At 37.8% G+C, this 27,736-nt stretch overlaps 1 protein-coding gene and 1 long non-coding RNA gene across 7 annotated transcripts in view; both read right to left on the reverse strand.

Annotated features, from left to right (window-relative positions):
• Window positions 1-27,736, reverse strand: part of CELF2 (CUGBP Elav-like family member 2) — a 735,687-nt gene that overhangs the window by 424,929 nt on the left and 283,022 nt on the right. The window lies entirely within an intron of this gene.
• On the reverse strand, window positions 1,860-7,578 carry LOC140847861 (uncharacterized). Its single transcript, XR_012128114.1, has 2 exons — window positions 5,553-7,578; window positions 1,860-5,465 (listed from the first exon to the last, which is right to left on the reverse strand). It is a non-coding gene; the product is annotated as an uncharacterized lncRNA (long non-coding RNA).

Genomic DNA, 27,736 nt, shown 5'->3' on the forward strand with positions numbered 1-27,736 from the left:
CCTTCAGGCATCCCTTCCATCCCTGCTTGACATTTATGAATTTCTTGGATCCGTGGATTTGTAGTGCTCATCATGTTTTGAAATTTTTAAGTCATTATTTCTTCTGTTGTAAGTCATATATTTATTCTGCTCTCATTCCCTCTGGGACTCCAAATTACATTTAAGGCCACTTAAATTTGGTTCATTGCTCAGTGGGGCTCTGTTTATTACCCCCAGGCCCCCACATTTATTCTTTCTGACTGGATAATTTCTACTGGTATGTCTTTAAGATCATGGTTACGTTCTTCCATAGTTTCTAATTTGATGTTAAACCCATTTAATGATCTTTAAAAAAACAGCAGAAAGTGTATTTTTCAATTCTAGAAATTCCCTATGGTTGTGTTTCACATATTTTATTTCTCTTCTCACTACATTCATTATTTTTCTTTTAGTCCTTGAGCATATTTATAATAGCTGTTTCAAAGTCCTTTCTTGCTAATTTCATTATCACTGTCAATCTGGGTCTTTTTCTACTGGCTTTTTTTCTTTTGACTATGGATTATATTTTCTTGCTTCTTGGTATATCTAGTAATTTTTGATAGGATGTTGGATATTTTTAATATTACATTATTGTCTTCCTTTAAAGTATGTTTTGGCAGGCAGTTCAGTTACTTTTAAAGCAGCTTGATCCTTCTGAGATTTGTTGTTTTATCTTTATTAGGCTTAGTGCACAGTAGTTTAGTTTAGTCCTAGTACTAAGAAGTCACTCTTTTGGGGTCTCTTAAATGGTTTGGCTCTTCATCAAGGTCTCTTTACTCTATCTGGTTGGAATTCAAACTTCTCTAAACTTTCTTAGTGTTCTGTGAATTTTTTATCTTGAAGGATCCCTGTTTGTTCTTTTCCCAGCCTTATGGCCATTCATCCAATGTACAAGAAACTTAGAATTCAGCCAAAGACTCAGATTTCTGAAGCTTTTTCTCTGCTAAGTTCCTTCTTTTCTGGTCCTCTTCCCGAAAACTTCGAGCTGCCTAAGCCTCTCCAAACTCAAATCTTTGCTGCTCAACTCACTGGCACTGCTGCTCCCTGTCTGGGTTCCCTTTTCTCGTGCGGCAGTCCAGAAAGTACCTTCAGGCAGAAATCTGGGATGATCATGGGCTTACTCAACTTGTTTCCTTTCCCTAAGGGATTAGACTCCTGTGATACCTGTTGTCCAATATTGAAACAAATGTGATTCATATATTTTGTCCAATTGTCTAATGTTTATGATGGTAGGGCAAGTCCAGTACTAATTTCCCCATCAGGTATAGAATCTGAAGTTCAGAAGATTATTATTTGTCTGTCTGAAGAAGGAAGGTATTATAGCAATGTTATATGCCAATGGGAATGATTTGGTTAAGGAGGGACATTTGGTGATGCTGAGAAAAATGATAACTCAGAAATAAATTATTTGAGGAAGTGAGAATGGGTGTATACCAGTGCATGAGTAGAGGTGCTGGCTTTAATAAGGAGAACAAGGATTTTATCTATTAACTCAGAGTTAAAGGTGCTAATAAGGTCAGAATAATACAATAAAAGTTAGTATGTAATGGAAAGACTATTTCCATTATTTATTGTTTAATCAGATGATTTGGGTGAGAAGAGCAGTGAATATGATGAAACATTGGTTCTTTTTCTTTGGCCAAAATGGAGTCATTTTTTCTTACCAAATTACAGACCTTTAAATATTTAATCTCATTGTTGCACTATGTGGATATTTTCTTTTGAGGGTCTCTATATCCAGAGGGATAAAATAAATTTAAAAAATACTATGTGAGCATGATTTGTGGATGAATTCTGGATTTTGGTGCTGGTCAATTGGTTGCTTTTAAAAATAAAATAAAAAATTTTATCATTTTTTAATTAGGAAAACCAATGCAATTCTGTATGTAAAATAGAATTAAAACCCTATTTGTGGGTACTATTTTATATATGTATCTATCTATATATAAAATAGGGTTAGTGTTAGAATTAAAATAAAATACAACTAATGTGCCAACCTTAGCTGTCACTGAAGTGCTAACTTCTTTCTTCTCTCCTCTTCAAGTAATAGAAGACCTGGCTCACATAGTTCTGTCTTTCACTTAGAAATTTTAAGTTCTCTGGAAATATTAACTAACTAGGAAGACAGTATTAGGTACCATCCACCAAAGAAGTCTAAGGAATTTAGTTTTTTCCTCTAAGTACACTTTCTAGAACCATTCTTAGATCCAGTTTCCCAAAACTGAGATATCTTTACACACCTTTCCCGATTTTTGTCTTCTGTCAACTGAGGGATCTGCAGGCCTAGAAACATGCCTAGCACATAGTAGGAACTCAGTGAATATAAAGTTGGAGTTAATGCTGAGTATTAGTGCCTGTTAATACTTTCAAGGGCCCTAACACTCTGTGGAACAAATCCTGGGAACTGCTGTCCTGGAGAATAATTCAGTTTAAGTTAACCACCCTGTCTCTTTTCCTCCCTGTTGAGACCTGAAGCACAATGAATGGGAAGCTTTCTTTCTTTGAGTCTGTCAGAAACAGGCTGTATCCTAAGTCTGGTAGCTAAATCTTTTAAAGTCACAATCTGTGTAGGATTTATGTGCCAGGGATACTGAAAGGATTAAATCCCCCTATGCTCGGCTAGTCTTTGGTGACAGGCGCTATATTTCCTGTTATCAGAGCGCCTGTCCATGGCTCTCATCCTGGTGCCAATGGATTTAGATGAGCAGGCTGCGTGCTGCTGTTGTCTATGCACTTGTTAGCTGCAGGAAGTCCATCCCAGGTGACAGCAGTGTCACTTTGGTATCACATCCTCTTTTACACCTGATCACACTTGCAGATGGGAATGCCAAAAGCATCCCTGAGTTACACGGCTAGAAGTGGCTGGGAGAAGAATGCCAACTGGACATCTTGACAGTCAGAGGGGGCCTGGAGACCCCACAGTGGGCACTGTGAAATACACAAACTGTGTACAGTTCCTTACTGTGACTAGAATCCAGCTGCACAAAGTAGTAATAATTTAGGAACCAGAGAGGGGCAGGTGGGCCTACACTTACGATCCAAAGATAAAGTTTCCTGGCAGGTAGATGGACTTGGACAGACTTTTGTCTGCTCAGCAGAGTTATGCCCTCTTTGTGCTGGTGATGTGAACTACTTACTTATCCATGCTAGACAGGTGGACACTGTCCCTAATTTTCCTCACCTGGGATCCACTTTCTGCCCACTCATGTATGATTAAATCCTGTGTAACATGGCCAAAATTATGATCAGTGAAAGGGCTCTTTATTCTTCTTGTCCTGCAAGTGCCCTAAGACCTTGAGCAGATCACTGCAATGAGCTAGGGGGTTTGACAAGATCAAAAACAATAAAGAGAGGAGTAGGGTTATCCTATTTGCATTCAGATGTTTTAATATTTATATAAGAAAAGGAAATCAATTGGCAGAAAGATGAAGGGTGAGCGTAGGTTTGGATTCAGAGTTGAAAGTCAGAGGAAGAGAGAGAATCTTCAGGTTTGCTATGTGGTGGAGATGTAGAGAAATGAGGAAAGGGGTTTTGAGAAATGTTGTGGGTTAGGAACTGAACACAACTGATTTCATCTTTTTGAGGGAAATGCAAATAAAACTGGCATTATTTTTTCCAGTAATTATTTTTGGTTCCCTGTGTTCTTTTGGATGAGTTATTGTGCCAAGAATTGGTCATGTGGACCCTGGGATTATTTGGGTTATGTTTGATAGGCCAATTTCTTACCTGTGGTCCTTTAGCTAAATGCAACCTGTACATGCATTTCTAGAGTAAAGTGCCATTCAGAAGAAACAGGTTTGGCACAACATCTTGTTAGTAGTCACAGCACATACATAATTTGATGCCTGATTCTGCCTTGTTCTGCAGTTTTTCATAGCCTAGGGCTGACAACACCAAAAACATGTACGCTGCCCCAAAATCATTCTATAGGCTGGGTCAGCTCCAGACAAAACTAGAGCAGACACAGCCTTTTTTTAAAATCCACAATCCAGGTTCTGTTCTCATGCTGATACAGAGCCCTCCCAAGTGTTCCCCAGACAAATCTGATATTAATATTAAGGTATTTGTGTCTTGGTGTTTTGCCTTTACCAGGAGAATTCTTATTTCAAATGGACTATCAAATGAGGGTTAATGCTTAACAGGAAATATTCCCTAATATTTTAGCAACTCCATAAAGAATGAATTTTGGGGGTAGAAAAATTGTCTTTCTAGTGCTCTTTAAATACCACACTCTAACTTCTGTATACATGTTAGTCTTGCTCTCCCTTTTAACATCCTTGTTGGAGCAGGCCATCATCCTCTGGTCAGCCAGCATTCATTTCTCCCTTCTGATGGCCTCTCAGTTTTCTCTAGGGGAACCACCCCTCCTACACTGGGGAAGTTTAGTGCAATGTTACATGCAGCTGTCTGCCCCTCACTGAAGGGACCAAGGTGGTCAGGTCCTCGCTCTCACTGTCTCTATCACCAGGAAGAGGGCATGTGATAGAAGTCCTGCAATGGAAGCACATTTTTGCAGAACTCTGGCCCATGAGCAAATGACATCATGACTTAAAAATGCTTGGAGCACATTCTTTCCAGGCACCCTGCCTCCCCAGCCACCTGTCCCCACCATGAGACCCCTCTTTCTGTGCTTCTGTCTCCTAGACTTCCAGGGCTGCTTTGTGTCTACTCATTCACAAAACTGGTTCTGTAGCCTTCCAGCAGATTCTCTGAGCCCCCTAAATCCTTATAATTATGACCCTCCTGTGCCAAATGTAATCCTGTCTTCCAGCAAAGGATACATCAAAATAAATTATGTCTCCTGTCCTGCTTTTGAAAACTGAAGACATGAATAAGGATATTTCATCTCATGCTGTTGTCTTGATATGCACGTGAATGTGTTTTTTTAAATTAAACTTTTCATTTTCAACACTATAGATTCATATCCAGTTGGAAGAACAAATAAAGAGATCCTTTGCCCTTGAACCATTTTTCCTTAATAGTAAAATCTTGTAAAACTTACAGTCGATATCACAACTGTATTGACATTGATACAACCCATGGATCTTATTCAGATTTCCCCAGGCTTTATACTCTCATTTACATATGTTCAGTTCACACCATTTTATTCCATATGTAGGGTTGTGGATCCATCACCACACTCAAGATTCAGAGCAGTTCCTACACTATAAGGATTGGTCATGCTGTCCTTTTATAATCACACACCTCTGTCATGCTCCCTTCCTGTCCTGAACTCTGGCAAATGACTAATCTGTTCTCCATTTCTATAATGTCATTATCTCAGAAATTTATATTAATGGAATCATAGAAGATATAGCCTTTAGAATTTTTTTTTTCATTCAGCATAATTCACTTAATCAATCCAAGCTGTTGTATAGATAAATTCTTTGTGTTGCTGAGAAGTGTTTCATGGTATGGATATACTACATCTGGTTTTAAACATTCACCTAGTGAAGGACATCCAGGGTGCTTCTTTGTGTTGCTGAGAAGTGTTTCATGGTATGGATATACTACATCTGGTTTTAAACATTCACCTAGTGAAGGACATCCAGGGTGCTTCCAGTTTGGGCCATTACAGATGAAGCTGCTACGAACTTTTAGGTACACACTTGGTAGAATTATAAATACCTTTCTCTTGAGCAAACACTTAGGAGAAGAACAGTTGCTTTGGATGGTAGCTATTTATTTAACTTGCAAACTACCAATGTGTTTTCTAAAGTGCCTATCATTTTGCAGTTTCTTTATATCTTCACCAACACTTGATATAGTCAGTTGTTTAACTGTAGCTATTCTAAGAGGCGTGCATGGGTAGCCCATTCTAGTTTTAATTTGCATTTCTCTTTTCTGGGCCAATTGGTCATTCACATACCTTCTTGGGGGATGTGCCTATTCAAATCTTTCACCTATTTTAAAAATTGGGTTGTTTTCTTATAGTTGAGCTTGAGGTTCCTTATATAATCTGGATGCACGGGGAAGGCAGTACAACACAGAGAAGACAAGCAGTGATTCTATAGCATCTTACTATGCTGATGGACAGTGACTGTAATGGGGTATGTGGGGGGGACTTGATAATGGAGGGAATCCAGTAACCACAATGTTGCTCATGTAATTGTATATTAATTATACCAAAATAAAAATAAAAAAATAAAAATAAAAAGAAATTAAAGAAAAAGCTGCTATGAACATTTATTGTGTGAACTTGAGCTTTCATTTCTCTGAGACAGATACCCAAGAATGCAATCGCTGAATTTTATTAAACACTATTTTCTAGTATATGTTTGAAAAAGGAAAATATATGGGTTAAGAACTTAGATGAATTTGGATTCTGCTTCTTCCTTATTAGTAATTTTGGGTAACTTTCTATTTCTGCCTCAGTTACCCTATTTATAAACTATGGAAAATCTACCACACTGGGTTGCTATGAGGATTCAATGTATTAAAAAGTGAAGAATTTAAAAGAATGCCCAGCATGTAAGGCATGATGAGTAATGTCAGTTACTATTTGTAAGCAGTGTTGTCACTCTTACCTTCTGGGACCATCCATTCTCTTGAACACCCTGCCTAAGTTTTGCTAATTTCTCACATTATGAGATCCCAGAAAGAAGCCAAGACTTGCATTCTCATCTTTCCTTGCCACTGGGGTAAATGCATATGACTCAGGTTCTACCAGTCAGGCCCGGCTATGAAGGCCTTGGGCTCAGAGGTGAGCAAGAAATGCAACACAGTCTTCCAAAAAGCTGAGGGCAGCCACAGCAGGACTCTAGAATTCAGTCCCAAGTGACATAGGCACCAGCAGTGAAGCACTGCTCTCCTTCCTGGAGAGAGCATTATCTTTTTTGGGGGGCTGTCTCTTTTTGTTGTGTAGCTTTTGAGTACATCTGTCTGGCCTTTTTTGGAGGTTATGTTACCTGATGTTATTTAATATTCCACCTGCCACTTAAATTAGCCAATTTTAAAAAGCTGTGTATATGTGAATGTCTTAAATAGATCAATTTTGTAGATGCATACATATATACACACAAAGTATTTTCAGCCACATATAAATAGATCAAGTATACATGTTTATATATAAAGGACATTATAGAGACATTTGGAGAACTTTGCATGAAGTGGATTGTATTGTAGTACTGTTTCACATCAAATTCCTCTTGTGATCATTGTACTGTGGTTATGTAAGAGAACATTTTTGCTTTTAGGAAACACACTGAAGAATTTAGGAGTAAAGGCATCAGCTCAAAACTTATTCTCAAATGATTCCAAAAAAAATTTGTATGGAAAGAATGATAAAGCAAATGTGGCAAAATGTTAGAGGAAATCTGGGAGAAGTGTATGTGGTATTCTTTATACTATTCTTGTGATTTTTCTGCAGGTTTGAAATTTTTACCAAAAAAGCTGAGAATAAAGGGTAAAAAAAATTAGCCCAAGTTGATATTGTTGTTTGTATTAAGAACTCTACTAATGCAAAGGAATAATGAAATGGTGAACCAAGACTAGAGACTACCTTAGTCAGCTTGGGCTGCTATAAACAGACTGGGTGGCTCATAAACAACAGAAATTTACTTCTCACCACTCTGGAGGCTGGAAGTCCCAGATCAAGGCGCTGGCAGATTCAGTGTCAGGTGGCAGCCTTTTCCTCCCATGGCTCCTTTCTCTGTGTCCTCACGTACTGGAGAGAGAGCAAGCTCTGGTCCCTTCCTTTCCTTGTAAGGACAATATTTCTATGATGGCGGCTCCACCCTCATGACCTCATTTGAACCTAATCACCTCCCAAAGGTCCCACCTCCAAATACCACATTGGAGATTAGGGTTTCAACATATGAATTTGGGGAGAGGGGGACACAAACATTCTGTCTAGAGCAGAGAGGGAGGCTGTTCTCACGAGGTTTTTCCTTCACTCCATATCAGGAAAGTCTCTCCTTGGGACCATGTGAGGGCAGTTGCAGTCATGGACTGGAGAACAGAAGTACTCCTTAAACATGGACTTGGATGCTACCTCAAACACTGTGGTGATCCCTACCCAACTCCTCCTAATAGCTTTGTGCTATTATCATCATTTTCTAGGTGGTTGAAGAGACTCAATAGAGACAAATGAATTGGCTTTTTCAATGTTCTTGACTCAGAGAGGCAGAAATGGGAACTTTTCCTTTTGATGTCTTTCTCTGTCTTCCCTCATTGGCTTGAGAGGAATCTCAGGTATATAAAGGCCAGAACAAACCCTTCTCCTCCTACTCTGAAGGGAGGAGACCAGCCAAATCCCAAAAACATGGTGGCAGCTTTCCTGAGAGAGGGAGAAAGTAGAACTCTTGCCATGGCTGGCCTTCTGTTATGTGTGGCTCTGAACTGCTCTTTTAAAGACTTCTGATTTAATCCCACTCATAAACGTCAGCCGAGTCCCATGAAGCATCTCCGATGAAAAGCAACATTCCTGATCAGCAGTTTCTAAGTTTCACATGTCACACTTTTAAAGAGTGTGATGCATAACATGATTCCACCTCAATCTCAAGGCAAGTTGCTGACTTTATGGCCTGCAGCACACAAAACGGAAAGGCATTGACATGAATGGTATGTGGACAAGATGGTCTCACTCTAACTCAAGAGCATTCAAACTTCTTCAGGACCACACTATTTTTAGTGCATAAAGAGGCACTGACAGATTCAGTAGAAGAGTTTTACCTAAAATGCACTTGTTTAAAAGGGCAACTTCATATAAGAAAAGGAAGTGAAATTTCCTCTACAGAGTTTAATCTGGACTGACACACACAATATTGCAGGAAATGGTAATCTCCAGTTATCTGATGGATGTGTATAACTGGAGGGTAAGAGAAAGGAGAGAGAGAAAGGACATGGAAAAGAGATCACACTATGTATGTGTTGTGATAGAATCCTGGGGAAAATTCAGTGCTTACAGTATGCTTGAATGTAGTCATTTGAATACAGCCACTTTACCTGGGTGTGTGTGAAATATTGTATCTTCAAATTCAGAGATTACACTATAAAATCTGGCTGCAATTAGAACCCCAATACCTGAGTCTCAACTGAGCCCCAGTGACTTAGATTCTCTGGACGCAGGGCCCACTTGAGTCTCTCGAACAATGAGGGTGAAACTGCTGCTTTAACATAGACACTGCTTTCTGCAATAAACACGCTCCTCAAAATGGAAACCTTTTGAAATCCACTAAAACTTGATATTGAAAGTCAGTTTATAATGGCACTTTTTCAACACCAAAGACATCCTTCCTTTTAGAAATGTGAAGCTGAATTTGTTTACATTGTATTTGTTTCAAATCATGGGAACATTTACAGAGAGAGAGAGATGCCTGTAGGAGAATGAATGTGCATTTCTTCACAAACACCCATCACTGGGACACCTGAACCTCACATCTACATTTTTTTCTCTAGAACATTTTCTCATTGGAGCCTAAAAAGTCAGTCAGATGGTTATCATTACTATTTCACGGATTGATGAGGAGCCAGGGAGAAGCAAATGACATTTTAAAATTATCTTTGTGGCAGGATTGGCATAGTTTTCTTTTACCCAGTGTACTGTATTCTTCTTCTCTTTCTCTTTCTATAAAGATATATATATATTAATATAATATTTATATTAAATATTAACAGAATTCCTTTTATGTAATATGTGCACATATAATGCATACTTATATTTTTATATATAATATATATTACATATTACATATTCCTGCCATTTGGGGTATTTGTTTATATATATGTTTATGTATATATAAAATAACTATGCATCTCCTCCATAAAAATATACTGAGGTACTGTTTCGTTTTTTAGACTGCCTTCTTCAAGGTTAATAATGGACTTAGCTATCAAAATCGTACATAAAACATGTAAGTAATAAAAGAAATCAAGTCAGATGCATCTTTCTTAACCTTAGGTGAGCAGGTATGGGGAAATTGCAAGAGGGAAATACAAGAGAAATCTCAAACCTGCAATCACTTGAAAGTGCTCACATCTTATTTAAACAGTATGTACAATAGTTTGGTGCCCAAACTCAATTTTTATTTTAGGAAAACAACTTTTCCTTAGATTGTTTTCAAGCCTCATTTCAGCAAAATAGAGCTTGATCTCAAGATTGATACATAACTGCACTCTGCTTGCAGGCATCCTTACAGGGGTGTCTTTCTGCTTTGTGTTCAGGGCAAAGTCAAGCTATGAAGCACTCATTATAGACTCGGACCACTGAGGGGTTCGCACTGGCTTTGCATGGTACACTCAACTCAGAAGGCCATTACTGCTTTCTCTGGCAACTTACGGATCCCTTCTAAATCTTTATCCCTGGGGACATAAAACTCACAATGAAGACAAGTTCCTGAAAAGAAACTGACAGGGAAACTATCTTCTGGGATTCTTCTGGGATCTGGGGGGAAGTTATTTGATTTTCTGAATGGTATTTGCCAAGATGAAAAGACACCAGCAGATTCCTCAGACTCTCATTGACCAGGCAGCAGCTGCTGTTCTTGCTGATACAGGGACATCTGTGAGGGATTCTGGGCAGTGAGTGGAAAGACTGCATTGTCAGCAAAAAAAGCTCTAGGAACAACCAGGTCCTGGAAAGCACGAACAAGCTGGGAAACAACACTGAAACCTTAGGATACAACGATGTGTACTATATGTAATTCATCATGAAAATGCTGGATCTGAGCAGAACGGGAGGAGGGAGAGATTCCTTGTTGTAAAAGATTATAAAAGGGAATGTCTGTTGCTATTAGAACACAGCGTGCATGGAAAGATCTGTTCAAATCACAAACACCTATAAAAGGGGCCTCACAGCTCAACAAACCATTTTACATATGGGGAAACTGAGACACAGAGAGGCACTTACATCCTGACTTATTCTATTGAATTAATGATTTGCTCACCACTGAACCAAATGGTTAGATAATATCTGGTTTTATATTCTGCTTTTAGAATTACTCTTTGATACCTCTTCCCAAGGTGCTTTCTAGGAAGAAATAACTCAGAGATGCATGGCAAGCTTTTAGTTTCTAATTGTGTGTATGTGTGTGTTTTGTTTCATGTATTATCTTAGCTTGTTTCAAAGTTTTAGGGAGTTATCATAAATGTCATTGAAATAACACAGGGTTGTTTGCAAAAACAACTCCCATTTTCTTTGCAGTAATGAGCTGAAGGCTAATGGAAGGACAACTGGGATTATGTTTTCTTTGTTCCTTTAAGAAAGCTAATTTTCACTTGGAATCATGTTTAAAAGAGATTTCTCATTTGAGGCCCTTGAAGAATAAATCTACCCTCTCAGAGACTCTAGTTATTCAACCAAGAAAATGGCCAAAGCTATTTCCCATCCATGATGGCAAAAGCCACTCATCACTAAGTAAAACACTTAAGCAGCAATTTAAATATTACAGGCTATGAAACCGCTTAGGCAGTGATCAGTAGCTGTCATTAGAAGACCAGTTCTGTCCTTAAGCAAATAATTAAAACCTTGCTGTTTCTTACTCTTGTCTATAAGAATGGTATGAAAATTTTGGTCATTCATCCATCTACCAGGAAGCTCTAGGAACTAATGACTAAGTACAAGGCTCTTTCTCAAAAGGAAGTCCTTGTAGGAGAGGTGAGCAATAAATAGCAACTGTGCTCTCTGGAGTTTCCAAGACAATTCTGATTGCAAATTTTCTGTCCCTTTGTTAGGTCATATGTTAGGCTTTATGCCAGATTTATCTGCTAAACATAATAAAATTCCCCTTCCTAATACACCTAAAACATACTTACAATTTCCTAAAGTAGAAGAATCCCAAGAAAAGTCAACAAAGAGTACCTAGAGGGGAAAGGTTTAGGAAATTCCTTCAGTGTGAGGCATAAGACACATGCTCATTGGCATGACTCATTTTCAGGTATCATAAAAAAAGTCAATTGTCAACATTTCCCCAGGTTCCTCATTTTTCTGAGGATAAAAGTGCAAATAGCTATAGAGCAGTCCTCCCTGGACTGTTTTCCCCCATTTGGCAGAATTTTCTGTAATACCCAAGTTTAGGCATCTTAAGGAGTTCCCTAAAAAAAATTTGCTTTTTTTTTTTGTACAGTTTTACTCCAGGAGACATCAGCCAGAGAATAACTACTTTGGCCAGGAGTATTGATCAAGACTCCTAATTTCCTCCAACTTTTTCAGACTCACCCCTTTGTCTGTTCACATTGGAGAGGATTGCTTTCTCCCTGGTTTGAAGGTTTTAAGATGGGCACTTCATACTGAAGGATGATCTAGGAAAAAACTAGAAAGATATTTGACCCACCAGTTCTCCCAATAAATATACTCTCATATATTGGTCAGCGGTCACAAATTAGGTTTTATTTAACAGATAACTTTTATTATTGGGGATAAAATTACCAGGACTTGAGGCAGGAACAACAATGGTAGTAAAAGAGGACATACATCAAGTAAAAAATGGATTCTTACTAGGAGAATCCAGAATCCCGGAGTTAGTAGACTCTTTGAAATCATATAACTCAATCTAGGCCTGATTCATGCTCTCCTCCACAAGTGGTTGTCTGGCTTATTTTTTTCATATCTCTAATGCCAGGGAATCTACTATAATCACTTTTCAAGGATACTTGATTTCATAATTCATGGAAAGACATTTGTGGTGGAGAGAATTTGGATATATAATGTTGGGGGTGATTTTGTTTCAAATTTCAAAACATAGTCCATGTTTCATTTCCCTGTGTCAGTAACTGATAGATCAAGAAGGCAGAAAATCACAAGGGTATGAATGATTTGAATAGCACTGTCAATCGATGTTATCTAATCGACATTATGGGATACTTCATCCAACAATTGAAGATATTTTCCTCTTAAGCTCAAATGGAATATTCACCACACCAGACCACATTCCGGGCTATAAAACACACCTTCACAAATTTAGATGTCACAAAGTGATATGAAGTATGTGTTCAGACTAGAATACAATTAAACCAAATCAATAACCAAAAAATAGACATAAAATGCCCAAAAACTCAGAAATCAAACATCCTTCTAAATTAGCTATGCATTGAATAAAAAGTCTCAAGATTGCTTTGAAATAATTTGATCTAAATGAAAATATACAAGTTAAGAAAACTTGTGGTGTGCAGCAAAAGCAGTATTCTTGGAGGTTTATAGCATTAAATGCAAATATTGGAAAAGAAGAAAGATTTAAAAGTCAATAACTGGTTCCAACTTTACAAAACTAAAGAAAGAAGATCAATTTAAGCTGAAAGCAAGGAAAATAAAAGAAATAATAATAAAAAATTAAGCCAGAAACAATGATTGAAGATAGGAATAAAGAAAATCAATGAAACCTAAAGCTGGTTCTTTGAAAAGATCAATAAAATTGATCAACTTCTAGCCATTTAAAAATAAAAGAGAGGGATGCATACTGCTAGTATCAGAAAGGAAAGATGGATCATCACTACTGATACCATGAATATTAAAAGGATAATAAAGGAATATTCAAACAATACTATGGCTATAAATCACATTACTTAGGTGAAATAAGCCAATTCCTTAAAAGACACAAACTACTGAAGCTCAGGAGAAATAGACAACCTAAATAGCCCTAAAGCTATTAAAGAAATTTAATCAATAATTAACCATCTTAAAAAAAGAAAAGAATCAGAACCAGGTGGCTCCATAGGTGAATTCTACCAAGCATTTATGGAAAACCAAACCAAACCAAACCAGCAATTCTCTACCTTACCTTCTGGGAAACAGAAGAAGAGAGAATATTTCCTAATTCATTCTAGGAGATCAGTGTTATCCTAATACCAAAGCCAAATAAACATATTATAAGAAAAGAAAACTGTAGATCATGAATATAAATGCAATGAATATAAATGCAAAAATCCTTAACAGAATATTAACACATTGAATTGAAGAATATATAAAAAATGATTATGTACCATAACCAAATGGATTTATTCCAGTGATGCAAGGCTAGTTCAACATTAAAAAATCAATGTATTCCACCATATCAACGAGCTAAAGCAGAAAAATTATATGATTGTATCAGTTAAAGCAGAAAAAGCATTTTAAAATTCTAATACCCATTCATGACTTAAAAAAAATCTTAAAAAACAGTAATAAAAGTAAACTTCAACTTGATAAAGAACATGTCCCAAAGTCCTACAGTTCTTATCATTCAAAACAGTGAAATACTGGACCCTTTCCCCCTAAGATTAGTAACAATCCAATTCAACTTCATACTGGAAGCCCTAAGTAAAAAAGACAATAAAAAGAAATAAAAGATACAGATTGGAAGGGAAACAATAGAACTGTCTTTACTTGCAGATGAGTTTGTCTACATAAAACTGTGCAAAGAATTTATAAAAATCTTCTGGAACTAATCAGTAGGTAAAGCAGATCACAGGATATAAGGTCAATAAACAAAAGTCAACTTTTTCCTATATAGCAACCATGAACACTTTAAATTCAGACCATTGGTAACAGCACCAAAGAAAATGAAATACTTAAGTATAAATCTAATAAAACATATATAGGATCGGTGTATACAGAAAACTATAAGAATAGTGATAAAAGAAATCAAAGTTTTAAATAAGTACAATCTATGTTCATGGTTTGAAAGTCTTGACATTGTTTAGATGCCAATTGTTCCCAATTTGACCTATAGATTTAATGCAATCTCAGTCAGAATCCCAGCAAGTTATTTTCTGGATATCAACATATTGATACTAAAATTTATACAGTAAGGCAAAGGACCTAGAACAACAGTAACAGTATGGAAGAAAAAAAACACAGCTGAAGGATTCCATAAGAATCCTAGTTCTTATGGAAAAACAAAAGGGTAGATAGTCAAGTAAGAAATTGGGTCTAAACTCCACAGTGTGTGTCCTTGGTATCTTAAGCCCTCCAGTTCTTGGCATTTTTTTGTAAAATGGAAATTATAGCTTGGTGTTACTGTGAGAACTGAAGTTCAGTAATGCACATAGCCAGGAAGGGGCATGGCACTCGCCACGTGGTACTGTGCATCCAGCCCACCCTCATCCTTTCTAATTCAGGTCTTTTCTGGTGCTTTCTATGATCTTTACATTTCAAAATCCACACCTATGTTCCTACTTAGTTTCAAGGGACAGTGTGAGAATAAATGAGATAATGCTGCTTGCTCTTGGTTTGGCCTCATCCTGGCCTTGGAGGTATCTTGGCAGCTTCTTTTTATTGTCAGTTGCTGTGTGCTGTGAAAAAGGAGCTCAAACTGAGTATCAGTCTAATAAACACAGTTGGTAAGGAAAATAGCATGTACATTCCAAAATCAAGCATAACCCCTTTTTAAAATTCTTTGTGGTTTTGAATTATGTCTGCTATTGCTTCATTTACATTAACCAGATTGACGAGAATGGGCTACATGCCACAATTCTGAAAAGACTTAATGCTCTTTGGAGAGAAGACAAACCATAAACAAAAGCCATTATCACAAAAGTCTTATGCTTGAGAACAGATCCTTACAACTATGAAGGGTAAAAAGTGGCTTCACTTTTTCTCCTTGCTAAAGATTCTGCTCCACAGAAATCACACTTAAAAATATTTATACCCTTCTGCATGTGCATTAGTCTCAAAAACTTTAAAGAATTGCCAGCTGATACACTTGGCATGGAAAACTCTACAATGGTGTCCTAGGGTGGTTCCTAGGTATAGCTGACAAAGGTAGACTGTAACAGAGGCATCTCTTCATCAGGTTTTAGTAATTGACTGAATTTGTTTTAGTTTTCACTCTCCTTCAATTCTAGTGCAACAGATGCATGCTCTTGGAGGTGGTGTTTTGTTTGTTTTCATTTTATAGTACTTCCACTTTAAAAACAAGGCACTGGGCAGGAGAGAAGTGACTTGGAAACTATTATCAGGGACCGAAGGAGAGGAGCCTGGGGTCAGGATGGTATTTGACTCTGAATTATGAACTCTGAAGTCCAGTGCTTCCTCACCCATGGTTTATTGAACTAATTCACCTGCACACTCATCAGAAAGCTCTAATAACTCCTAGAAAGGGTTACTGTCACTTTTGTTCTTGTTCTACTTTTAGAATGGCATTTCTCAAGAACTCAAGGTGCAGGGTGAAACTGCAAAAGATGACGCTGGATTGCTTTCTCACTTTTGAAAATGATCCTTGCGCTGTGGGCAATCCCATTTATCTTTCTGTCTGGCATCTTAGGAGAGGCCCCAAGGCTGTAACTCTGTGAGCAGCTCCAGATTTCCTGTGCTGAACCTATTTCTACAATGTTCCACAAAGTGTTCACACAGCAAATATGTATTAAATGCTTACCATGTTCCAGGTACTGTACTAGTTTTCCTCAGGGTTGGGACACTGATACAGGACAGATGCCTAGGTAAAGGTCAGGCTTCAAGTGCAATGTGAGGGTCCCAAATGTGCTTTTGTGAGTCAGGTGTCCCCTTGTGTATGTTGGAAAGAAGAGCTTTCTCATACTTCTACTTTGTGGATGGGATATGTCCAACAAAACTGAGGTTTTTGACATTCCATCCTCCTTTCAACACTTTACTTTAGGATTCACTGAATCATGTCTCCAGGTGGAGGGCCTTTGTAGAAAGCTGGTGCATGTCAGCCTGTACCAACAGCATGGCACGTGGAAGACGGAAGAGGCTGTGAACTCTGCTCTGAAGTGCCTTTGCTATTCTTTGTGTTAGCCATGACCCTCAGCTAACCCCGAGGAGGTAAACACCAGGGAATCTGGGATCCCATTCAAGTATCTCAGAATACTCATTACGCCATCAGAAGTCAACACTGGAGCAATTTGTTCTAGAATAATGCTAACATACTTGAAATTTGCAATTGGGAATTTAATTCATCTCAATATTTAATAACATTTCTTTCTTTGTTCTACTGGCTTCAGAAAATAAAGTTCTTCCAGTATACCACCACTGCCCATTTCTAGCACACTTGGTTTATTTTAGGCAGTTCTCTTGGGCAGCCTCAGGTAAGCCCAACATTTAAGCTATATCAGGGATCAAATATAGAGTTAAGCAAGGTTGGACTAATCAGAAATTTGGAATTTGATATGGTGATGTTTATCATTTTTAACACATTGAAAAACAAGTTAGGGGAGTCTCTTCATTGACAGATGTGTACAATTCTGATGAAAAAAGACTTTTGCAATTTATTTGTGTTCTGCAGCTAGGCAACCAAAAATGACTAACACACAGGAAACATGAACTTGTGTGCTTCTTCTAGCCAAATTATGGGAATTATAAATCTTTTATTTTTCTTTATGTGAATATTCTTTGTGTAAAAGAAAAAAATTTAAAGAAATAAACCCCTTGAGTTTAGAGGGCTTGTTTTCAACTGACTCTCTCCCACAGTCCCTTCATTTTCTCTCCTTTGTCTTTCCCACAGGGCATCAGGAGTGGGAGGTTTTCTAAAAAGAAAAGAAGGGAGTGGATTGTAAGCTATTAATTTCTTTTTAAACATCCTTCAAGGACCCAAGGAAGTATAACATTAAATGAGAGGAGTCAATATGGGCTTCATTATGGAGTGATGTATTACATGAACTATGTTACATGTTTTGTAAGCTTTCAGGAAATAGCCTGGCATTGAGATAGACCATTGCTATAAAATACTGTGGGTTGCATTGTAACTTAGGCTCTACCAATCTGCTGTAAATACTGTTTGTATTATTACTGTAATTCTACAATTCCTTCCCGTCGATTTTTTTTAATACATGACATTTAATAGCCTATACTTTGTATTGCCCTTTGGAAATATTTCACAGTCTAGGCCAAACAATTGTTTTTCTGTATCCAAGTGGGGAGACTTGCATTACTGTGTATCACCATTCATTTTAAAGAAAGGAGTCTTATAATACTTCTCAGAAGAAATTGCTATATCTTGACCCCCGACTAGCTATACAGTTCCATAACCTTTCCATGCTGATGCCAGGCAGGCAGAGAAGTAAATATGATAGAGTACCAAGTAAATGGTGGTGAGAGAAACAAACAGAACTGACCAACAGGTTACAGGTTGCTCCTGCTGCATTTTACAAAATGCAGCTGTATGTTGAAAATGAAAGTATGTAAATTCCAAAGATTAATCAATTACTCAGAATGTTGAAGAAGTCCATTCAATCACCTGCATCACATCTACAGAAGTCAACCTCTGTAGGGCCAACGATCAACTATTTCAGCTCTGCCAAGGACACTTTGTGCAGGTGACTCGTGTCCCACTCACCTCAGTCTCCCCCTTTCATTTCTTATTTCTGGGGAGGTTAGCTGCCCAAAGGCCTGGAAGCAGAAGAACCTTTTAAAGGGTTTCAGTAGGAAGGTACCAAGAAGAAATCCTTGTACCTTACACCAAAGCTTGCTATACCCACAAATCTAACAGCAGTTCTCCTGGATTAATTTCTGGTAAGGAAATTTCAAATACATGAAATGATTAAGGAATAAAAAACACTACATATGTATTTTTTATATATATATATATGTATTTTATATATATATATATATATATAAAATACATAAATTGATTAGAATTGATCAAAATTTCAAATTCATAAATTCACAGAAAGTCATCTTTGGAAAGAACCTTGTCCAGAATTCTAAAGACTCAGAAATCTTAAAATGAGTCACAGAGAGAATGTGATATATCCAATCAAGGTCTGCAGTTTGTTAGTGATTAGTTAGTGGAGGTTTCCTGACTCCTGGGTAAGGGATTGATTTTAAGTAAAAGTACTTTTAAACAATTCTGTTTTTAATAAGCAAACAATTATGACTTTTTATATAGTATGTCATTCTTGGCTTATTTTAGTTTTCATCAAAAATGAATCAAAAGTAGACAGCATGGGTAAGTTTGAAAGTCAATATTCAAGGTAAATGTAGTTAATATTACATTGATAACACCTAAGAAGATGAGATTTATTATAATTAACCATCTGTCAAAATAGACTATCTTATAGGTTTATTCTGTGTATTATGACTTGAAGATTCACACTGAAATTTTCTTCTTTCCATTTTTATCTCTTCTTCTAGATTCAGAGTTTCTTAGAGGCATGTGCTACCTTTCTTTTTGTGCCTCAGTGGATGGTAATGGGAAGCAATGAATATAATTCATTCAATCTCCTTTCCTCAGGCCCATGGTAGCTATTACTGACCAGGCTCTACATCCTTTCCAGTGAGTCTATACATTTCCTTATTTGATTCATTTCATTCCACAAATAGTTTTTGACTGTTCAATAAAATACCTCAGAATATCAGTCTTAGCCCTGGATATTCTTGGTTTAGCATCGTGTTTGGAACATACTAGAGGTTCAATAAATAGTGGTTTCATAAATGAGCAAATGACCAAATTAGCTATGTATTTAGCTGCACGCTTATTTTTAATTATGGTATGGTAAAAAATACATCACATAATATTTATACCTTAACCACTTTCAACTGACAGTTCAGTTGCATGGAATAAATTCATATTACTGTACAGTCAATCTCCAGAACTCTCTCATCTTATAAAACTGAAACTCTGTACCCATTGAACAAGTCATTCTCCTTTTCCCTTGGCAACCACCATTCTACTTTCTATGAATCTGACACAAGTACTTCATGTAAGTGACATCATACATTATCTGTTTTTTTGTGACTGCCTTATTTCACTTAGCATAATATCTTCAAAGTTCATTCATGTTTTAACATGTGTCAGAATTTCCTTTCTTTTTAAAGCTAAATATTCCATTGTGTTTCATAACTCACACTTCTCCACTCATGACTTAGATCTTTTGCTTTTATTATTTCATATTTTTAATAAAAACATGCATGCACATGCATTTACTCACACACACACACAAACACATGCAACAATGTTCTCTGCACACAGGAAAATGAAATCAATGCCAGATAATGACACAAGTACTTTTTAGAAGTGTTCTAAAGAGTAATTAGGATTCCCAAGTAAAATCCAGTTCTACTGTGATGCCTTAGACAACATGAATTATGTCCATGTCTAGAGGAAGGGCTAACATACCCACAGCCTATGGATCATTCTTGGTAGCTAGAGAGTCAAAGACATGATGAATTAATAAAATTTATGAATAAACCCTGTTTAGCTGTTTCTTGCAACATTTTTAATTCCCTAGTACTTTTCCAGAATAGTTGGTTCTCAGGTTGTAAAGATAAATGATTGACATATTTTCCCCTCTATCTTCAGGAGACATTATTGAGAGGTTACAGTGTTTGTTATGAAATAATTCTTAGCAAGTTAGTAAATGAGAGAGGAAGAGCAACAGTCCTTGGATAACCTACTGTTTGTTTAGCTCCTGAACACTCAAATGTGGACAATAATATCTGTTCACAGGAATATAAAATATTAATAAAATGGAGAAGAACATGCCCCTTGGGAGCCCTGGGATCTGAGTCAGGATAGTAGAGTTCCCTACTTAACTATCTACAAAACCAATCTGATCACAATGAAATTTCCAGGAAGCCAGAAGATTATTTAGTCCTGTCTGATCAGTCCTACACCAGCTGGAATGTTCCTTTCCTCCCCACTCCCTTAAAGGTCCTTGGGAAGGAAGTTAGGTCATTGTATTTAAGCCCCAGCTAGCTTTGACTCTGTGCATAGTTTGTGTCCTCACCTGTAAAACAAGGGGTCTGAATCTGTGGATTCTAAAGACTGCAGCTTCCCAACCCTGAAATTCTATAATTCTGCTTCTCTTGACTGCTTTCCATAAACTGCCCTGGTGCCTACAGCAGTGTGATTTCTAAACCCCAGAGGCAGACATCCAAGTAAGACCCCTACAACATACCAAGCATTACTTTCTAAGGCTACTTAGGTGCTCCTGGGGCTTTTCCCATTTTCACTCTTTTTGTTGCGTCCATTTCAGCATTTGGATTTTAAGCATCTCAGAGATAGGGCCTCCTGTTTATCCCAACACCTCTACCACAGCACAGCGATCTGGATTCTACCACAAAATTCTGTCATGGATTGGGTTGCCTATAGAAATATAGGATGTCCATTTCAATTTGAGTATCAGACAAATAACACATTGTTTTGAAAATGTATGTCCCATGCAATGTTTGGGATATACTTAATACTAAAAAATGGTTTGTTGATTATCTGAAATTCAAATTTAACTGGAGGCTGTATATTTTTATTAGCTAAATCTTGCAATCTGGAGAGCACGAACCTTGGGTGTAAAGCCCATTTTGGCCACATGTGAATGAGTAACTGAGCAGCCTACACAACCTTTATGCTTCTTGGTTTCCTTGCCTGTAGAATGTGGATAATCATCACCTTCCTTAAAGGAGGACAACTCAAGATAAATGGGACCCTGGAAAGACTAATGATTTTTTTCTCCCCATCCAATTAATATTCATCAAATATTTGCATGAAATTTGTTGAGTAAATGTAGGAGTTAGCTATTTTAATAAGCTAATTCTCAAATAAGAGAGTTTTTAATAATAAATTAATGCTTAAATGAAAGAGCTTTTACTTTCCTACTTTGAGGCCAAACCTCTTAAGGTTTGATTACTCTGGCACCTGTTTGGCTAGATAGTCCCTTAATCTGAATCTGGAAGGATTAATTGTAGAGATTGTGGTTCCCAGTATGGCTCTTAGCACAGAGTACGTGCTCATCAGATGTACATAACATTATTGTTATTCTTTAAATGTCTCTGTATGAATAACCTACCCCATAACCTGGAGATGGATTTACAAGCATCTTATGATCAGAGCTTTATATCTGAGAGATGCTCTAATCTAAATTTATCATTTTACAGATAAGGAAGCTGAAGCTTAGGGAGATGAGGTAGTTTATTGTCTCCTGGTCAGGTAGGGGCACAGGTTGTCCTCCGTGCCCTTTGCTGTTTTGTCATACGGTTTTGTGAGAGTGACACTAACGCTTTAGATTACTAGATAGCTGACATAATTCATGAAGGATTAACCCCTACAAAACAAAAATACCAGGCATATTTAAACTTATATGCAAATATTAACTGTGCCATTATGAACGTTTATAAGAACACATGAATTTTACTGTCACTGCTGGAGGTTTAAAACTCTGGCATCTTTCCCAAAAAAGACCACTGAAATCATACAGGGGAACACACCAGGGAGGTCAAAGTTAATGATCCTACTAGAGCCATCTCCAAATAAACACTAATTTCTAATTGTGAAACAGCTCAAATGAGTGTCCAAGTCTCTTTGGAAACTATTAAGATGCCTGTGCAGATTAAAATTACAAATGCTTATTAAAACAGTACGCCCAAGAAAGCAGGGAGGACAGACGGTGACACACGGAAAGGTCACTGCCTGGTGGAACATTTCCATTAGGTGGTCCAGTTCCATACTCTTTCCCTCATTTCCCCTCTTAATCTGAGGCGAGAAGAGATGTGTGTGAGTGCTGTAGTTAACTTTCCATGAGAGTCAAGTCCTTCATCTTGCAATTCATTGTTCCAAACATTTTCTTATGTTTTTTGGCAGCTCAAGCGTGCAGCCACATAGCTGACCTCCTTTGGCTGAGGTTTGCTCACAATCTGTTCAGCAGCGGAGACTAAATATTTCTGACACTGTTCAGGAAAGCAGTTATTTTAAGTGGGTTTACACTTTGCATTCTTATTATAAGGATGGCTTCACATTGATAATGTTAATGCTTCAGTTAGAGATGTGCATGATTGTTATCCCAAAGTCAAGTGGGGCTAAGGAAACAGGAATATTTGAGATGTGTGCAGAAGGCTGCTCAGATGGGGATTCCAAACAGCCTCAAATTTAGTTTACTTTTATTCTTTTCAGAGTTTTGATGGATTCCTTCAGGTTCCAAACATGCACTGGACACTTGGGAGTTTTCTCGATAAAACTGAGAGGTGAGAAATACTGTGAGATGAGACAAATGGAAAATTCTAGGAAACTGCCTTTGCTGGCCAAATAAATAAAATAGCAATCACAGTTAATAGCATTCCTCAGGGCAGCTGACACACACAACACAGCTCATTATTTAGATAAAACAAAGGGTTTCATAAAGCTCTTGCATAGATTTTAATTTGCTAGACTTTCTAGTTTTAAACTTTAGTAATGAAGATTATTTGTAAACCAGGAATGAACTGTAAATGGTATTTGAAGAGAAAATGAACTCTTATCTCTCAGTACTGGTGAGCTTCAATCCTGTCAGCCATAAGAGTATCCACCTCTATCTACATATATAATCATATATACACAAATGCATACATAAATAAGTAAATGTATTTGCTTAATGTAGTCATTGTTCATTTGCCAAAGGATCTGAAATCAGCATACATGCTAATGCTATGGGTTTGGGCAAGTTGTGCATCTTGCTTTTTCTCACCTGTAAAATGGGGATGATAATGTGATAATGGGAACTGCTCATAGGGTTTCAAGGATGAAATGATAAAATAGGAGTAAAACGTTCAGCATAGGACCTGGTGTATGATTATTTATTCAAAGAGCAAAGATTTATTATTAATACTATCATCTCCAAATTTAGTTTAGTATTTTTAGACAAATAAAATTGTTTTGATGGTTTTTATATATATTTTACACAACTTGGCAGCTCCACTTTTTTGTCCATAGGAAAACACACACCTGCACATATACACAAACAGTAGGTTTTCAAACTGAAAAAATGTTTATACACACACACACAGCTTGGTTAACAAAGTTGCTTACTTCATTCCTCTTGTCTGTAATTTAAAAAGCATTACATGCAGGGAAGAGGGAAATCTAAATTTGACAAGTCATAGCATGAGATGAATCATGACTCCTCATTCCTACTACCCAGATGGGGTTATAGTCTTCTAACCAATTTCCATCCCTCTGAGTGCTCTGACCCTTCCTCTTCCCCTCTCATCCCATAAGACTATGCTGGAAAGATCTGAAATGCACAATTAGTGCAACTAAAGTGCTTTGAGACACTGCTCAGATATTGGATTTTGACATAATAATATTTCGTTTCAACTACAGGCTCATTATACATTTACTTTTAACTAGAACTCTAGAGAGTACAGGCCATACCTATATATATATTTTCTCTCTGGTTCTATGTACCACCCCCCCACCCGCCACAAAAAAATAGACTTTAAAAAGTGCTATCTGATTGTGACTTTTTTCTACAAGGAAACAACAGAAGAACAGAATTACAAACACCATTTTTAAGGACCTTTTTGCTCCATTTCAAGAAAATATCTTATTTTAAAGAATCCACATACGTCTAGACTCTTCTCAAAAATAAGTAAATAATTTCTAAAAATTCCATTTTGGATTTATCTGCACTCATCATTGTGCTACAAGTGATAACCCTAGAAATGTACAGAAATTAGGGCCAGACTGCTGACATCCAATTGAGATGAAAAATAAACATTCTTAACAATAATCTAATTTCCTTTACTTCTAATGACTACGTTTCAAAACCTATTCAAAAATATGCTTGCTCTCTCCCTCTCTTCCATATGAAAAGACAGGCAAAGAATTGAAATTGGAGAAAAACAGTAAAACAGGAAATCAAATCTACACACAACACGAAGTAGAGAGAGTTAATTGCTTAAAAAGATATCTTTTCCCCTGAGCTTCTTCAAATTTAAATCTGAACTCTTTCTCACTGGACACATATGATTAATCAGTGGAATTTAATCCAATGGGGTTTTGAGGTTATTTTGAGTAAAAATAGCATGACAACTAGACCAGTAAAGCAACAATGACTGTTAACTTAAGAATACACGACCACATATGTGTTGTCATTATTCCTTCAAGAATTGTTTAAATAACTCCTCTCCTTTAGGGAGGAAGTGAAGGAGATCCCTTCACGTGAAGTAAAACGTGTCTCTGGGATAGATGGGAGGCAAACAGCTATATGTACATTTGTACAGAGGGAAACGAAAGTCAGATGGTACAGTGCTCCAAGATGCCATCTGCTTTCCAGGATCTAGAGATGCAAAGGTAATGGGGTCTGGGCCCCTCTATCAGAGGGCTTACTGCCCTTCCAGCCGGGGAGGAAACAAAGACTTGAGTATAGCTGCAGGACAGTGTGATTCTTGCTAGGCACACATATAAGCAGGGCAGGGTGCCCTGAACAGGAAGCCTAGAGGCTTGTGAGTAAGTGAGAAAGAAGATCACATCTATTGAAGAAGATGAAGTCAGCTGCCTGGTGGGAAGCTCTGGAGTTCTGAAGTTAATTGGCAGGGAGCCTGTGAGACTCCAACAGCATTCAAGACAGTAAAGACCTCAGTTACAGCAGGAACAGCAAGGAAGACAGAGGACCTTACCTCAGGAGGTGCTTCCAAGGAGAAAGTGAAAGTATCTAATGACAGTTGAATATGTGCAGCCAGGGGCAGGAGCGAGGCCCCCTGACAAGTCAGTCCTAGGCCCTGTTCTCCATCCATGCCAAGTCATGTATAGGCTATTGCCATGCCAACTGCCACAAATGCATTAAATTACCTCCTCTACACACATGAACTACAAGTAGATTCCTTAGCCATCTCTTTAGAATTCCAGATCCATAGAATTATCTCACTGCTTACAATGTCTTCTAGCTATATTAGAGGTATCTCAGACCCAAGAGGTCCAAAATCAACACCAAATCTGGTTCTTCTAAAGAATTCAATCTCAGTGAATGACACCCCATTATACCTGACACCCACGAGTCATCCTTGATCCATTCTTTTTTTTCACCCATGTATCCAAATGATTCTGAATCCTTAGATTTTACTTCCTAATTCTCATGCGATCTCTTCACTTAAGTCCAGTCCCATTGCTACTATCCCAGTCCAAACTGCTGTCATCTGTGGCCTGGACATCAAGAGCCTCCAAAAAAGTTCAGCCCACACCCATACTTGTTCTTTCCACCACTGTCTCATTAAGCTTTCAAAATGTAAATCTCTTCATGACACTCTTTCTGCTGAAGAATGTCAGTGGTCTCCATTGCTCTGTGGAGGATGGCCCAAAATGTGTCTTAACACCTTCTCCTGCTCTTTTTACTAGTGAAGGCCTACATTCCATTCTTATCTCAGCTTAACTAGGTCAGAACCCACATATAATTGTCATAGCCTTATGTACCTCTCTATTTACTCCTTAGCACAGGTGCAATTTTGTATTTATTTTTGTATTATCTCACTAATGTTTTTCTCTCTGACTAGACAGTATACTCCATGAGGTGAGGCCAGGTCTGTTTATGCCCATGTGGAATTCTCCTTCTCTACCACAAAGCCTGGTGCATATTAGGTATTCAATAAATGTTTGCATAAAAGCAGACTAAATGACTAAGTCTGTGGTTTCTAATGAGGAAGAACAGGGAGATGGATGCAGTCATTGGTCAAAGTGGAGAACAGAGTTGGGGACTGCAGAGAGCTGGGAGGACAAATCCAGTTTGAGACAAGTTGTGGGCTTTTTTTTAGATCTCCATAGGATAAAAATATTTTGTTTTTGGAGAACACAAGATACCTGTTGAAACTGGGAGTCGTCATGCACATGTACTTGAAACTTTGCAGTGCTGAGGGGTTAGCTACTGAGAAGAGCTGCAAGCTCGAATGTCCCCAGTGGCCACCCAGGAAAGGTGTATCTGTGAAATGGTGAAGGAGGCGACAAGTGGCAGAGTGTGAGCTGGAAGATGTGCGCTCTGCTGTCAGGCATGCAAAGTCAGATCAAAACAAAACACGTCTGTAACTTCTATTCAGCCCTTTTGGAGGAACTGTTTGATATCTTGGAGAATAGAGCACAAGAAGGTCAAAGATAAAAGTCTGCTGAGAAGAAGCCATAAAGGAGAGGAAGAAATAGTGGTCACAGAGTGAGAACCAGTGGAGTACGGTCTCCCAGAAGCCAAGAGAGGAAACTTCTCCAAGAGAAAGTGCTGATTCGCCACAGGGATTCTCCTGAGAGCTGAAGCACAGTGAGGATTAAAAGGAGGCCACTAGGATTTGGCATCAGTAACCTTGGCAAGAGCAGTTCCATGCTAAACTTATGCTAAAATTCATGCTTTCCAGCTCTCAAGCCATGTTGATTTCAGCACCTTTTACACAAATAGGGTTGCCCCAGAAACACTGTTTCTGACCTTAGTTCACTCAGGTTCTCTTTTGCTAAACACAATTATCTTATATGTTCCTTCAATGTTATTTTAAAAATTCAAATACAATTGAAAATACAACTATGACCAAATCAAAGCAAGGGTCATTTTAAATATGTTTCCTACTATCATAATTTGGATATCCAACAAGCTGGAGAGGTATACAGGGCAGATCTTACACCCCACTTCACAGGTGAGAAAACCAAAGTTCAGGGAGTTCAAGAACTATAAGCCTGAATCATAATTCACTCCAATCTGTGCTGGATGCTTCCTACAGTTAGTCTACTTGGCGATGTGTTATTACAGTATCAGCTAAGTAAACCTCACAGGAAACACACACGGCAAACCACACGGACTGCGCCTCAAGAGGTTCAACTTTCCACATGGAAGAAGTTATACTGCTTATTGTGACTGAGGGCTGGGACCTCCTTCAGACTCCAGGAAATAGGATGCTGGCTTTTTTCTTATCTGCCTTTGTAAGCAAGCAGCTTCTGTGATCTTAGCGTCTCTCTTAGACGCTAAACCTCATCTCCAGAGAGAAATCGTGTCTTGCAGAAGTGCTGCATTAGCGGTTGGGAGGCTGGACCTGCTTGAGTCCTCTACTCTTGGCACACACGTGATCAGCGACATGGCCGTCTCATTTCAGCAGAGCAGACGAGGGTCACTGAACGTGTTCCTACAGACTCAA

The sequence above is a fragment of the Manis javanica genome, chromosome 2 (genome assembly GCF_040802235.1).
Source record: "Manis javanica isolate MJ-LG chromosome 2, MJ_LKY, whole genome shotgun sequence".
In the NCBI taxonomy this organism is placed as follows: Eukaryota; Metazoa; Chordata; class Mammalia; order Pholidota; family Manidae; genus Manis; species Manis javanica.